The following is a 16,657-nucleotide window of genomic DNA, read 5'->3' on the forward strand; positions in this document are numbered from 1 at the left end:
CTTACTCCCAGGGAAGTGCATGCCTGCAGTGGCAAGCTCCCTGTGCAGGATTGCAGCCCTAAGCTACCTATTTAGAAGTTGTTTCCACAAGGTGACCACAGTTCCATCCATCCACATACTCAAACCATGGATGCTCATTGTAACACCAGATCAAAACACTTCAGAAAGTGGCCTAGACTATGGACTTTTCCCTCTCTGGCTTCTCCAAGTGTGAAAAATGAGTCTGGATAACACCATCCTGGGAGATAAGGCAGAGGAGGCACCTGGAGTGGGAGAGAGCTGCTTCCTATAAAATTGAAGCCAGAGACGGGTCGCGTCTGGAGGATGCTCAAATCCCAGTTGTTGTTTGAGCCAGGACTGGCCTACTGTCAGAGTATGCTCAGTAATCACACAGTACATAGCTGGAGTTAACTCTTCATTAGCATAAGCACGATCTCCACAGACATGGCTGAGTGTCGGGCCTAATGAGCACATTATTCCTGGTGTTTTCATAGACTCTTAAGAGTTGAAAGGGACCTTAGGGTCATCTAGTCCAACCCCCTGCAATGCAGGAATCTCAGCTAAAGCACCCATGACAGATGGCCACCCAACCTCTGTTTGAAGACCTCAAACGAAGGAGAGCCCATAACCTCCTGAGGGAGACTGTTTCACTGTCAAACAGGTCTTGGTGTCAGAAGGATTTTTTTTGTATGTTTAGCTCAGGGGTCTGCAACCTGCGGCTCCGGAGCCGCATGTGGCTCTTTTACACCTTTGCCGTGGCTCCGGGGCAGATACTAGCGAGGGGAGGAGGTGCATTGTGCGCCCCGACACTCCCCACTGTGGCGGGCGCTGTACTGGCTGTGATGTTGCATGGGGGCGGTGCGTGTGTTAGTCACGCACCGTCCCGACGTCACCTTCCCGCCTGCTGTCAGATCGCGGCTCCAGAGATATATTTGTTTTAAATGTCGCAATGGTTTTGTGGCTCCCAGTTTTTTTTTCCTTCGGAAATGGGTCCAAGTGGCTCTTTTGGTCTTAAAGGTTGCAGACCCCTGGTTTAGCTGGAACTTACTTTCCTGCAAGGGATGCGGGTGGCACTGTGGGTTAAACCACAGAGCCTAGGACTTGCCGATCAGAAGGTCAGTGGTTCGAATACCCTCCATGGGGTGAGCTCCTGTTGCTCAGTCCCTGCTCCTGCCAACCTAGCAGTTCGTCAAAGTGCAAGTAGATAAATAGGTACCACTCTGGCGGGAAGGTAAACAGCATTTCCATGTGCTGCTCTGGTTCACCAGAAGTGGCTTAGTCATGCTGGCCACATGACCCGGAAGCTGTATGCCGGTTTCCTCAGCCAATAAAGTGAGATGAGCGTCGCAACCCCAGAGTCAGCCACAACTGGACCTAATGGTCAGGGGTCCCTTTACCTTTACTTTCCTGCAACTTGAAGCCATTTGTTTGAGTCTTGCCCTCCAGAGCAGGAGAAAACCAACTTGCTCCATCCTTCATGTGACAGCCCTTCAGATATTTGAGGAAGGCTACCTCCTCTCAGTTTCCTCTTTCCCAGGCTAAACATACCCAGCTCCTTCAACCGTTCCTCATAAGGCTTGGCTTTTGCTCCACAAAATCAGTTGCTGAGACTGAAAGTCCTCTCTTCCCACAGCTGTCCATGTACCCTCTTCTCCAGAGCTTTCCCCAAGCAATCAGAGAGTGCGCCTCCATGAAGCCTGTCACCACTCTGCCCGTTTCAGCCCTCTTCTGGTTCTGGGAAACAAATGGAGAGCTTGCTGCCTGTGTGTGTGGGGTGTGTGTGTGTGTTAAACTACAGTTCCCATGATTCTTTGTGGAGAAATGTACTTTAAATGTTTAGTATGCATGCAGCCTCTAGTTAGTGTGCAAAAACAAGAGGAAAACACTCCTCTTATGCACTGGACTTCACAAAAACACTACAGTCATACCTCGGGTTGAATCCGCTTCGGGTTGAGCGCGTTTGAGTTGCGCTCTGCGGCAACCCGGAAGTAACGGAGCACGTTACTTCCGGGTTTCGCCGCTTGTGCATGCGCAGACGCTCAAAATGACGTCAAACGCATGAGCAGAAGCGTCGAAAAGCGACGTACACGTGCGCAGACATGCTGTCGCTAGTTATGTTTGCTTCTAGTTGCGAACGGGGCTCTGGAACGGATGCCGTTCATATCTAGAGGTACCACTGTAAAACAAACATCAGAAAAAATATTAAAAATTAGTTAAAATACAGTGGTACCTCAGGTTACATACACTTCAGGTTACATACGCTTCAGGTTACAGCCTCTGCTAACCCAGAACTAGTACCTTGGGTTAAGAACTTTGCTTCAGGATGAGTAGAGAAATCATGCTCCGGCAATGCAGCAGCAGCAGGAGGCCCCATTAGCTAAAGTGGTGCTTCAGTTTAAGAACAGTTTCAGGTTAAGAATGGACCTCCGGAACGAATTAAGTTCTTAACCCGAGGTACCATTGTACTAATAAATAATATAAGCACAACAGACAGAGGTTAAAAGCAACTCAGATGATGAAGGAGGTCTTTCTGTGGTCTAGAAAGAACAAGGTAGTCCTAAAATGAGGGTTCCTGGAGAGAGCCGCATAGACTGCATGGTTTAATCAGCTTCCAGAGAACATTTTACCGCTCATGCAATTACAATCCTGTGGAGGAGAAAGAGTCCCTCCACATGTTCCACACCAAGTAAACATGGATAGAATTGCACTGTCAGATTTCTTTTATTCATATACTGACAATTGGATTTTAAAGACAGAACAGCTATTTCATGCTCCCTTCTGTATCTCACAAAGAGTATCTGAACTATTGTTCATCAGATTCTGGAATGCTGTTCCTCAAAGGGTTTGTAGCTGATCATTGAATTGCAGCTGATTGTTGAATTGCTACTGTTTTAAATCTGAAAAAACCCAAATTAAAATTATTTTCTAAAGAGAATGAAAATCAAAGCAGCTTGCAAATCGTTTTGCAAATGCACAGAAATTTATAACAAATTGATCAGCCATCCATATTTTAATCAATTAATCAACTTATATTCCTTTGAAGCAATTCAAAGAAACACTACTTTGGATCATGGTGTCATGGGGATTCCGTTCTGTTTTAAGCTGCCCATTCATCCCTGGCTGGGGAAGTTCTAAACACTTAACCAGAATGGGACTTCTATCTCTCTCTACCCCCTCCGCCTTTTATTTTTTGAAGGTGAGGATTAGATTTTCAGTGGGGCAGCCCAAGAGCACTAATTTATTTGATCAGATTAAAGCTGCATGCTTTTGTGAAACTCTCTGGGGGAACAGATTAGAGTAAACCTTGTTTGCAAATGCTCCAATACACAAACCGAGGGGAGTCACACTGCTGCCGCCCGGCTGAATCTTGCTGTTTCTGTTGTTAAATGCTTGTTACACTTTTCAAAGGAAGTGCTAGAAAAACCCAGAGATTCTGGTACATAATGCTTTACATTTTTTCTTGTTGAAACATCTGTTGGTGTTTGCACTCTAAATTTCTGAGAATTCTTTTTCTTGTTTACAGACTAACTGCGAAGTACTTTCAGCACCTTCTCATTCTACCAAGTCCACATGGCATTGTTGTAATGTCAATAAGGATTTACCTTTTTCTGCAGAAAATCGGATGTTAAAAAAGGCTGCTGTCAATGACCCATTAGAAATATCCCTACAACCCTTTTGAAAAAGCAGACTCCCTGTCTGGGAGCACCATGTGGGTCTGCCTGCTTTACACTGACTCCACATGTATAGTAAATGAATACAGTGGTACCTCGGGTTAAGAACTTAATTCGTTCCGGAGGTCTGTACTTAATCTGAAACTGTTCTTAACCTGAGGTACCACTTTAGCTAGTGGGGCCTCCTGCTGCTGCCGCACCGCCGGAGCACAATTTCTGTTCTCATCCTGAGTTAAAGTTCTTAACCCGAGGTACTACTTCCGGGTTAACGGAGTCTGTAACCTGAAGTGTTTGTAACCTGAAGCGTTTGTTACCCGAGGTACCACTGTACATATTACAAGAACCCAAGAAGTCTGCATTACTTTCCCATAGGCTCAGTAGCTTGGAAAAGTTAACCTCCTTCACTGAAACTCTTGTAGCCTTCTGTGAAGTTCATCTCGGCACAAAGCAGGTGAGGTGAAGCACAGCATGTACCACTCCCAGCAGTGTGACTGGGGGGGGGGGTGCAGGAGGGGCAGATAGCCCCAAGCGACACTGGACCTGCAGGGTGCCCAAGCCACCATGTCCCTCCCGGGTGTCCACCCAGGAGGCACATGGCAGCTTGGGCACCCTGCAGGCCCAACACTGTCCAAGAAAGCAGCGTGGGGGTAGCGCAAGGCAGCACCTTCCCTCCCGGGCACCAGTGGGGCTTGCGATGCCTCTAGCCACACCCCAACACAGAGTTTGCTGGAATGCAAAAGTGTGAACCCCCTGGCTTCTCCGGAATGAGAAGCTTCCATCTGCTTGGACTCAAGAGAGAAGAATGGTTTCCGATGCGTGGCTTATTACATTGCAAATAGTGTGAACCGATATTTCCTGTCAGAAAGGGTCCCAGTGTATCTTGAGCAACAGATGATTCTTCAGGAGAGTAACTTTAAGGATGGGCGGGGGGGATGTGTGTGCTTCACATAGCTATGTTGCTGTATATAGATAGCAAAATCATAAAGCTGTTACAACAAATAGTCCATTCTGATGTTGTCTGATAACACACGCATGGTTGCCGCTTTAAAGGTTGTCAGTAGGTAAATGTTAGGTGTGTGCAGCAACTCCCCCAAATACACCTTGTATTGGTGGCATTTGGAAGCATCCTGATCCACTTTGCATCATTCTGATTCAATATTTGGGTCTGAATCTGCTCTGTGAAATCTGAAGCTGTTTCGCCCCCTTGACAATCATGGGGAATCGATGACTCACCCATTTTTCATATAAATAAATGCATGCAAAGGAGTGATTAAACCTGCCAAATTTCAGGGGGTGGGATCATACAGGGGAACCTTTAAACCTTTTCTCTTTAAGCCTGAAACTTTTTAAAAAAATTCCTGCCAAAATGGGATGCAAATTGCAGGCATGATCATCCCTTCTGAGGGGATGAATCTTGACAATTTTTAGAAGGATGGGTATAGTAGTTCTTTGTTGGCTTGGAGTGGAGAAATAGAAATCACATACCCTCTCAAAGGGTCTTTGGGGCAATTAGTTTGAAAACTGGGACACAAAGGAGGTGCCCTGGGTAAGAATCCTGCCACAGTCCAAACAAATATGTCCTGGGACTGTCAGGTGAGTTTGTTATTGAAAAAACTGGAAAAGTAACAATTTTTTCCTCACCAGAACTCTCCTCACTTTCTTGGAAGTACCCAAAAGAAAAAAAAAAGAAGAGAGCTACAGTTTTGTTTGTTGGGAAATAGAATTACTGGGGGGAAATTAGGATACCCCAGTAGCCTAACTTTGCCACTCACACCCTCCTCTCTGAACCAAAACTCAGACAATGACAACCCACCTGAAGAACAACTCTGCTTATTTGCTTTAGGATCCCTCCCACCAATTACTGTGATTGGAAGGCAATGGAGCAACCACTCACAGCCATCAAAAGTTAGGCCTGTCCGTCAATATGAAATGGCTCCTCCCACCTCTCCTTCCCTCCTTTCTCAGGTCCTCAAATGTTTCCCCTGTTGACTTGGTTTTGTTTCTCAGAGAAGAGTAGGGAAGTTGTAGAGAAAGGTTGTTCCTTTTAGGAAAACTGAGGCTTGAAGCATTTAATAATGGGAAGGCAAATAGATGTTGCTGCCTTCATGAAGGTATGCAAAGCATCTGGGAGTGCATATTTTATTCTGAAGCTGGGCACCGCAACCTTTATATATAATTCTATGAAAGGAAGGAAGAGCTACAAATTTCAGAGGCGTCAAGAAAAGACAGGCCTGCACACCTCTCTGTGATTGGGGTTCCCCCCGCCCCCAGCCATTGTAGCAAAGGAATACATGAGCAGGAATGTCTCCCTTATAACCCACACATGGTTGGGAGCTGAGGAGAACACAAGTTATCTCCTGGAGCGCTGTCATCTTTTTTATCTGAGTTATAAATAAAAGAGAGTTTTCTGATTCGAGTCCAAAGAGGTGATCGGTCAGGGAGGTAAGATCCCCAAGAGAATCCTGCCCACGAGTTCTTATCAGACAAGATTAGGGTCCCTTGAATTCAAAAGGGGAATTCAAGGCACGGTAAGAAATCTGCCCTGTTTTTTTAAAAAACAGATCCCCCAGAAAGGGCTTTCACCCTGGAAAAAGGGCAAACATTGATAGTGGGGAGAAGGGAGGATTGGAATAAATGGCAGAAACATCACAGGGCGGTCCAAAAGTTTGAGAAGGGTTGCCTGAACGCTTGGCGCTGCCAGGAATCTTTCCGTGCTTTAATGTGCTGCGATTTAAAGAGAAGACAAAAATTGACATCAGAATTAAAGATTAATCAAGAATATACGCCGAGTAAATATTTTCTAAAAGTGCTGGGCCGGTTGCTGTGAAAACAAAACGAAATCATTTTGGTGCCATTCCTAGTTTGGCTCATGGGCTGTCCATATTCGGTCAACGTCTATTCTTAAAAATGAGTATTTAGGTTGTTCGGGGAGGGCACATCACCCAGGGCTGGAGCACACTCTGCACACGGAACGTTCCGGGTCCAATCCTTGGCAAAGGCATCTCTGAGCATAGCTTTGGGGGGGGGGGCAAATCCTCAAAAATAATTGAGAAGCATTAAAAATTAACTGAGGTTCCGTCCCCCCAGTAGACACCTGCCCCCCTAGCAAAAGCCTGTTCCCCATAATGTCCTTTTTCGGGGGAATTTTACCTGTGATCACCCCCAAAAAGCTCAGCAACTTTTTGTCCCCCCCCCCCAAAAAAATTCCTGGCTATGCCCATGGACCCTTCCCCAAGATTTTGGCTGGGGTTGATGGGAATTCAACAACCCCTGAGTGGTCATTGGTCCCCTATCCTAGTTTTATAGCATCATCTCCCATGTGCACAAATGAGGTTAGGTTCACCCTGGAAAAGTCTGACGCAACCATTGGTTTTTCTGAACCCCCTTTTTTTTACAGATTTGTTTATTATTCTTATCACATGGACTCCAGAGTTCTACATGACAGGCAAAATAAAGGCAATCTTTTGATTTATGAGAGATGCTTTGTATCCATGTGTGCTTGTGACAGCAGGCTCTGATTGACTGTAGGAGAATCTGAGAGGGAAGACTGTATAGCATTGGTTTCTAATCTGTGTCAAGTATTAGGAGATCTTTGTAAATGTGGAATTCCACTCAGAGCTGAAGCACAGTATGCCTTTCTGTCTTAACTAAATGTACTGTGGTTATAAATGGATCGAGCACCACGAGTCGAATTCATCCCTGGAGGAACCTAATTGAACTCAATAGTTTTTGCAGGAGTCTTTGTGCTGGAGTCAATTGGCTGACTTTGGGCAAATGTTTGCTGCATTCACTTGTGGATTTGGCTTGCTGCTAAAACAAAGATAGCCTTCCCTTCCTTTCATATGAAAAATGTATCTGAGCGGGGTTGGAGTCAAAGACCTCCTCCACTTGGACATAGATTAAGATGGCTCTAAACTTCTATCCAGTTTAAGTTCCTTTATAAAGATACAACATAAAAAGCACACAAGTGAATTCAGAGCTTCATGCCTTTGACATTCGTAGGATGGGATTTCTGCTGTTTGAAACCCATAAACTCGTTAAATCCAAATACTATTTGGATTGAATCCAATTTAATCATACAGTGGAATTTGCATTCCAATTCTAAATATTTGACTGGGTGATTCTGGCCCAGTGTCCTTGCAGTACTAGCACCTCAAATCATCATGTTCAGTATGCTTCATTTTAAGCAATCTAGCAAAGCAGTGAATCTTCTGACCAAAACAAAAATGGGTTTGACTCCAAATACCATGACCAATAAATTAGCTCAGGAATTGGACTACTTAGGGCATTTGGAAGAAAGGTATCAATCTCATCCTCGGTGTGTCAATCTCATGCCCCCCCACCATTTATATCATACCCATCTAAGGGGGCTCAGGGCAGTGTACATGCCCCCTACTTTAATTTTGTAACAATTATATGGGGAAGTTCAGGTGGGTAGTCACCGACCTAAGTCTGCCCAGTGAGCTTCATGACTTAGTATGGACTGGAACCTGGTTCTCCAGGGTTTGGGATTCTTCAGGAGAGGAAGAAAGTCTGCAATAGAGCAACTTCCTGCACCCCTTTGTGTAAATGTTAAGAGAGAATGTGCCAAACAGTTGTATTGTCAATGATGGGGGACAGAGTGTTGAGGCTAAAAGACAGCAGAATGCTGAAAGCAGAGATGGACAACCTGTGGCCTTCCAGTTGTTGGACTCCAGTTCCCATCAGCTCCAGCCAATGGTCAGGGGACATGGAGGTTGTAGTCTAACAACATCTGGAGGGCCACAAGTTCCCTACCCCTGGCCTAAAGTCACCTACATTGGTAATTGCAGATGTGGTTCACTATTAATATTGTCAGTCTACTCAACTAGCTTTCTGTAGCCATTCTTGCCTTGTTAGCATCTTCAGTAAGGCAGAAAGTGCTCACATGCATTCCTGGCTGAAATGAAAGGGAGGAAAGGCTTCCAGATATGTGGCTGTGTTATATGAAGTGTCTCCTTCTCTTGGGAATCCATCCCACCTTCCATGTCTGTACCCACCGATGGTGTCATAGATGGGAAGGTAAGGGAGCAGGTGGCGCTGAGGTCTAAACCACTGAGCCTCTTTGGCTTGCTGATCGGAAGGTCGGTGGATTGAATCCGTACCACGGGGTGAGCTCCCATTGCTATCCCCCAGTTCCTGCCAACCTAGCAGTTCAAAAGTCCAAGTAGATAAATAGGTACCACTGTGGCGGGAAAGCAAACAGTGTTTCTGTGTGCTCTGGCACTCGTTACGGTGTCCCGTTATGCCAGAAGCGATTTAGTCATGCTGGCCATATGACCCAGAAAGCTGTCTCTGGACAAACACCGGCTCCCTTGGCCTGAAGCGAGATGAGTAGGTTATGAGTAAGTGATGGTTTTGCTGTAAATTTCCTGGGCCATCTTCAAGTACCAGAGGTATCTAGTCTGACCTTCTCCAGCATGGATGGTGAAAGTTTCCCTAGGTAGTCATTCACTGGAAGGAATGACTTGTCTTTCTGAGAAGCAACTGAATACCATTGAGTCCAACAACTCATACTTGAAGTGGAGCATATCTTTCAGAAAGCAATCCAGTCTTAAATTCAAGATTGCAAGCAATGATGAATTTACTATTTCCTTTGGTGGGCTGCTCCAGCAGTGACTTGTTCTTGCTGTCCAGACAGTTTTTGTCCTGTTTCCAGTTTCAATTTTTCTAACTTCAGACTGCAGCCATTATCTATGCACGTACCTTGTTGCTTTGCCTCGCTCCCAGACTTTTAAATAGCAAGACTTCTTTGGCCTTACTTTTTGTCTGGCATCATTTCAGTTTAGTCTTAAATGCTGTTTAGAAGAAGACAAGGATGACAACGAAGAAAGATGGAAGGAAATTGTCTTCTGACTCTGCACGTATCAATCTTGTCCTGCAACTTTTTTCATTGGCTATCTTCACATGAAGATCATTCTTTTTTCACTCCACCTCTTTTTCAAAGGCCTCACCCATCTTTTAGTGCTATCAATTTATAGGCATGCCACTACAGGGTGTGTTGTGGGGTTTTTTTTTTTTTTTTGGGGGGGGGAATTATCAAACTCCAAAGCCCATCCAGCCAAACAACAATGACCTGTAATTTTAAGTGAATTTAAGATTGTTTGCTGGCACGATCAGATGAAGGAGCAAGAAAGATGAGGTTATAATGTCTCGGGACAAAATCTGCTAAAAGAAGTGGATCTTGAGAAAACCTTTAAAAGAGCAAGGTGGCTTTAATTATTAGGTGCATGGAGATAGCTCCAAAGACAGGAACAATATGGAAGAATATATAGTGACAGTTGTTGGAGGAGACATATTTCTGAAACAATATCTTGCTACATACTTAAAATCCTTATGCAGTACAGCTCTCTCTCAGTGTGTGGGGTGTTGCAAATTTATCATTAGCTATAAAACTGTAAAACTTGCATGGATATGAAGATTATCTAGTCAAACCTTCTTGCTCCAGCATGGAGACAAGATTCTCTAAATATTCCCAGTAGATGAGCCTGTGCAACAGAAGGAATGGAATGCAGTCTATTATTAACTTAGATGACAATGTGCTACGAAGACCAAGATTCACCATGCCAGATGGAAAGAAATATTAGGTTCTAACAACAAGCCAGCTTGGCTTCAGTGGAAGTCAAAACCTCACCCCCATACAACAGAATCTGACTTTGGGGGAAATTCTGTTCCAGCTTATGACTATCAGATAGACCTGCCTGTTGGATTTTTGGAATAAATTCATGTGAGAAAGTTTGCCCCTGCTTCTTTTTCAATCATGCCCATCTTTGAGAGAAAGAAAATCTTTTCCAAATTTTAGTGTTGTGGGGGAGGGGGGGGGAGAACTTTCCCCATCACGAAATATGATCTGTATTCTATTAGGCATTTGTGAACTGTTTCTGCTTTTGGGTTTTTGAGAAAATGTGTGTGAGCTCTAGAGATGAGTTGATATCTTATCTAGGCATGAAAGTATCTCTGAAATAATGTAAACATCAAGGTTTGCACAATAATACACTCATGTTTCTGGACTTAGAGAACATACTTCCCCAGTATATTAGCTTTCCATGTTCGGTTTAAAGATTTACCTTGCTTTACCTGAGTGTTTCATTCATTAACCCAGAAGCAAGCAGGAGAAGGTGTGGCATCATGGGTAGATAGGAGTGATATATGTGTTTCATTTAAATACATTTCTATAGCAGAGCATCAAGGTCTGACCAAAAGAAACAAATGCTTTCTGATAAGTAAATCCCACTGTCTCCTGTGGTGCTTTCTCCCAGGTAAGTGTGCAAAGGATTACAGTCTTTACCAAATAAAGCATTGGAATTGGCTGAAGTGATGACTAGGCTGGGTTGGGGACTCAAATTTGTGTCACCACTTCCTCAAGTGTTCTGAAGTTTTAGGGTGCCCTTACTGGTCCAGTGCTCCTGGCAGAGGAGAACACTGGAGACTTCACCTACCTTGCTGTTGGTGTTTAATTATGACAAATGGCTTCTTTCTTTGGCGATCCCTCATGGCCGAGTAAGATTGCCTTCCATGAACATGGTCTTAACACTGTGTCTGTAAGTGACTGTGGAGGCCAATTCTAGATCCACACATCTTTCCACTGTGGGGAGAGAAGTTTCCAGGCGGGAGTTGATCACAGTGAGGATTTGCCAAATGAGCCTTCCTCTTACTGTAGCTTGTTTCTTCCTTTTGTCCTGAGTTTGCGCTTCTTCAAACTCCATGACACCTTTGGTAAAGGCTATTCTCCAATTGGAGTGCTCAATTTCCCCCAATTTTCCATGCTTATACAGCATTTTTAAAGATTTACCCTGAGAAAGTCTTTACACCTCTTTTGTTGTCCGCCAGTATTTTGCTTTCCATTCTTAAACTGAGAATAGAGTAGTTGCTTTGGAAGACGATAGTCAGGCATCGGAACCACATGACCAGTCCAACAAAGTTGATGTTGAAGAATTATTGCTTCAACATTGGGGATCTTGGCTTGTTCCACTACACTGACATTAGTTTCTATATATATGTAGAACTGGTGGGAAACAGGCAGGTACACAGAATGCTATCTTAATTTGCAAATGAATGAATGAATGAAGTTGCAGAAGTTGGCCTCTCCAGTTGGGGCCAAGATGCTTCTGCTCCATGGTGACACTAGTTCCTTTCTTCTTTTGTCTCTCTCCCCTCCTTGTGCCTCCTCATGCTACTTGAAGCAGATTCCTTCACCTCGCTGCCAGGCACAACTGCCTTCTATTTGCCTAAATCCAAACCGCTGCAGCTTTTGCCCCTCCATCACCTTAGCATAAAGTCCAAACCTGGCTTTCAGCTTCCATCTAGCTAAGTAGAAGCTATGTCACCCGTTGTTGTTGTTGTTGTTGTTACAGCTTGGGGTTACACTAAGGCCTGAGGAAAGCAATTCTGTGTATTCAGAGAGCTTATCTATTTGCAACCCAACTTAGCTTACAAACCCAGACAAGCTGAGGCTGTGGCTGATGTAAGCAGAGCAGACAGGGCCACTTCTGTTTCCTGTCTAGGGCCTTCTTCCTGGCATTCCAGCCTGTCCTTTGGTATGTGTAGCCATGGCTCCAAAGGGAAGAGAGCACTGCTCATGTCAGAATGCTGGATGGGCTTGAAACAGCACTCGAGCCTTCGTGTCTCCCTAAATATTTCATCCAAACTGAGTTGCGGCTTCAGCCAGATACTGCTAAAAGGATGATTCAGACCATGCTCATTTGCTGAACTCTTCACTAAACACAGGCGAAGGAAACCCTTTGCCTTCTGCTATATAGCACAGAGCCACAGACAGCATCTGATATCAAGCAGCTTTAGGGAGAGGTTGACTTCCAACTGCTTACTGGCCTCCATGGATTGATAAAACTCTTTTGAGATACTGCTGAAAGGGGAGTGAGGGGACAAAGGGAAGGATCACAAGATGCAAGTGATGGCTTAGAGGATTACTCATTCGACTAGGGGGAGTGCTGTTGCAGGCTTCCCATATGCATCTGGTTGGCCAATGTGGGACCAGAATGCTGGGCGAGATAGGGTTTTGATCTGGCCCTCCAAGACTCTTCTCCTGTTCTTAATGAGCAGCTGGGAATGTTCTTCATTTTTAGACCATAATATGTGTGATTGAACACAAATAGGAGCAATTGACTCCCAAGTATTTTGCATTTGGAGAAATGGGGGATGGGGAAAGCACCAAATAATGTATTTTTTCAGGTTAGTGAAGCTAATAAACTTCCAACTGAAGTTACAGGGAAGGTCTATTTTCTTGACAAATGTGTCTTCTCAAATCAGTGTTTGCAGAGATAATGTGGGGAGAGCCATATCTCATTGGTAGGACACATGCTTTTCTGGAGAAGGTCCAACGTTCAGTCCCTGACACCTCCTCACCATCACCACTGCCGCTGTAGGAACCAACTCCTAGGGGCTAAGGTCCCTTCACCCGTCCATAAAATATTTGAGGGTGTCCCCATATTTTATTCAAGTTGGCACCCCTGCCTGCCACAATTCCCCCATAGCCTGCTCAGAAGGCTTCTACAAATGACTGGTAGCCTCTGACTTGCCGTAAGAGAATAATTATATTTGGAGACTGTCTTAAAGGTTGGGTATTAAAAGGCCAAGTGTGATGGAATGTAAGCAAATGTGAAGTTTTGCACGTTGGGGAAACAATTCCTAATTTCCCATATATGCTAATCGGACTGAACTGGTGGCGACTAACCAGGAATGGGACCTTGGGGTTGTAGTGGATATATTGATGAAGATGTTGACCCGGCTGTAGAGAAGGCAACTTCTGTGTTAGTGATCTTTAAGAAAAGCATTGGAAGTAAAATTGCCAGTGTTATGCACATTTACAGTTGAGACCACGCTTAGAATACGGTGTACAGTTCTGGATGCCACCCCTCGAAAAGGAAACTGTAGAATTCAGAAAGGTTCAGAAAGACAACCAACATGAGCAAGGGAGCAACTCTCCTATGAAAAAGGTTACAGCATTTGGGGTTTTCTACCTTAGAAAAAGGATGATTAAGGAGGGGCACAACTGAGGTGCATAAAATGAGGCAAGGTGCAGGGAAAAGGGACAGGCAGAAGTTTCTCCCTCTCTCACACAATACTAAAATGGAGATAAATGGTAAAAAAGAGAAAAAGGTAAAGGACCCCTGGATGGTTAAGTCCAGTCAAAGGTGATATGGGGTTGCAACGCTCATCTGGCTTTCAGGCCAAGGGAGCCGCCATTTGTCGACAGACAGCTTTCCGGGTCATGACTAAACTGCTTCTGGCACAACGGAACACCGTGACAAAAACCAGAGCGCATAGGAACGCCGTTTGCCTTCCTGCCACAGCGGTACCTATTTATCTACTTGCACTTGTATGCTTTTGAACTGCTAGGTTGGCAGGAGCTGGGACAGAACAACGGGAGCTCACTCTGTTGTGGGGATTTGAACCGCTGACCTTCCAACTGGCAAGCCCAAGAGGCTCAGTGGTTTAGACCACAGTGCCACCTGCATCCCTACAAATCAATGGACGATAAGGTTATCAATTGTTACTAGCCACTGACTGTGTGCCACCTCTAGTGTTGGTAGAAGTATGTGTCTGGGTGCCAGTTGTTGGGGATCCCAAGTTGGCAGAGTGATGTGGTTCTTGTGTCTTTCTCATGGAGGTCTGACCGGCATCTGGTTGGTTATTGTCCGAAAAGGTGCTGGATTAAATGGACCTTTGGTCTGCCCCAGCAGTGCTCTTTTTCTAGAAAAAAAATGAGAGCCAGTGAGGTGTAGTGGTTAAGAGCAGTGGACTCACAATCTGGGGAACCGGGTTCGCGTCTCCGCTCCTCCACATGCAGCTGCTGGGTGACCTTGGGCTAGTCACACTTCTCTGAAGTCTCTCAGCCTCACTCACCTCACAGAGTGTTTGTTGTGGGGGAGGAAGAGAAAGGAGAATGTTAGCCACTTTGAGACTCCTTTGGGTAGTGATAAAGCGGGATATCAAATCCAAAAAGAAACTCACCATGAATGCCTCCATTGTTCTCTTACAATGGCAATGGCGGCCACCTGAGAGGTGCCAGAACTGAGTTTCGGCAAGTTCCAGCTGGCAAAAAGCCTTGACTCTTATTCCAAGCATCAATATTAGATTATGCTCAAATAATCATGTAATAAGATTGTAGCCATAGCTGTCTGGTCTGGACACCCAAAAAGAATTCCTTTGCTTTGTATCCATTGTCAATTTTCAGATGTATAATCGCTTATTGCCATTTTTCTGTATATCTAAAAAAAGGGCGAACTCAACACCCTTAAACAACAAGCTACCTTGAGTGGGGTACTTAACTGCAGGCACTGAGATAGCTCATTTATATGTGACTGAACCTGCTGTCTGGAGGTCCCCAGCAAGTTAACTGTAGGTAGATTGAACAGCCTCAGGTCAAACATCTGCAAGGAACATGTGCCTGATTTCCTCAGCAGCTCCCTTGGGATGGCAGATGGCATACGAGGCACTGCATTGTAACTGCTACTGATGGTATTGAATGCAAATACCAGGCAGCCTCTGGGAGATGTTAGTTAATAGGAAAATGCTCCGAAACAAATTCACTCAGTTAATCTAGGCAATATAAAAAAAAGGAAAGTGAAAGAACAAGGGTCCAATCATTTTGCGAACCAACATGAAAGCTTTTCAAGGTTGACTTTTTAACGTTCTTTCCAGCTCACATTATTTTAATGAGTGACTTAGGCTGACTGTAGAATCTCATTGACCCTTTGGGAAGCTGGAACACATTGAACGAGAGAGCAAGAGAGAGAGAGGTGTGCTTTATATCCTTGGGATTATCCTTTGTTTTGTCCTTGCAATCAGTAATTCATACAGCTGCAAGAATGCAAGTTCTGGGTGTGGACTGTTTTGGACTCACAGCTAATTGGGATAATGCATCAATGAATTATGGGCATCCCACCATCACACAGGTATTTGTTCAGCTTAAAAAAAGCTTACAAATGACTTTACTATTGGAAATAATGAACGTGATGCTATTAAATTATTCCAGAGAAATCCTGTGCATCATTTCTTAATCTTGGGGAAAACACAAGTACTCCAGAGCAGCCTTTTCCAACCCTCAGTTAAATGATGATGATGATGATGATGATGAACATCTTGCCTTGAGTGAATTTCCTAGTAGACTAATATTTAGTACCATATCTGTTTTTAAAAGCTCTCAGATAGAATTTGAATTTTCTGTCCAACAAAACCAATTTTCTGTTTTTGCTTATGAGTTCAAAAATGTGCCGAGCCTTGTTTGTTTCACTGCAGCTTAAAATGTTATCCAGACTTGCCATTTAGAAACTCTTAGTGCCATTTGAATTATGTGCCATTTTGAACCTGGATCGAGGAAAGAAAGAAAGAAAAGGCAAAATTAAGTACACTTGTCTGCAATCAGTGGAATGAACAACATGCTATGGTGAAAGCATCTGCCTAACTACTTTGTTTAATAAAGGCATGGATGAGATGATAGCCTCCAAGTAAATAGTTCAGAAGCATCCAAGTTCAGATTTCCAAGAGTCCCTTTTGGAAATGAGATGCAGGTTAAAAAGTCAGTTCTGCAACCAAAATAAACTTCATTCAACTGCTTTTTGAGTGCCTTCTGTACATTCTGCTTTGTGTGTTCATTTTCTAATGAAATCCCACACACCGTGAACGAATCCACCTCAAGCACCACAAGCTTGTCTTGGGGAGTTTCATCTTCCTGGGCACCCACATGCTTAAAAGTATACTGCCCTTCAAATGGGATGCAAATTGGCAGGTATATAATTACAGCGGTAATTAACATATTTTATGAGGAACAAATTTCAGAGCGTAAGATACACCCCACTACTAATTATCCCCAAATCATATTGCTAACTACCTATTATCCTTTACTGAGACAAACATAAAACCGCAAGGCTGGGTCAACCTTGTTTTATGGGACCAACATTTGGTAAACCCCTGGCTTACAACCGTGCATCATCTGAAATATCATGAGG

This window comes from Podarcis tiliguerta (assembly GCF_965153285.1).
Source record: "Podarcis tiliguerta genome assembly, chromosome: 3".
In the NCBI taxonomy this organism is placed as follows: Eukaryota; Metazoa; Chordata; class Lepidosauria; order Squamata; family Lacertidae; genus Podarcis; species Podarcis tiliguerta.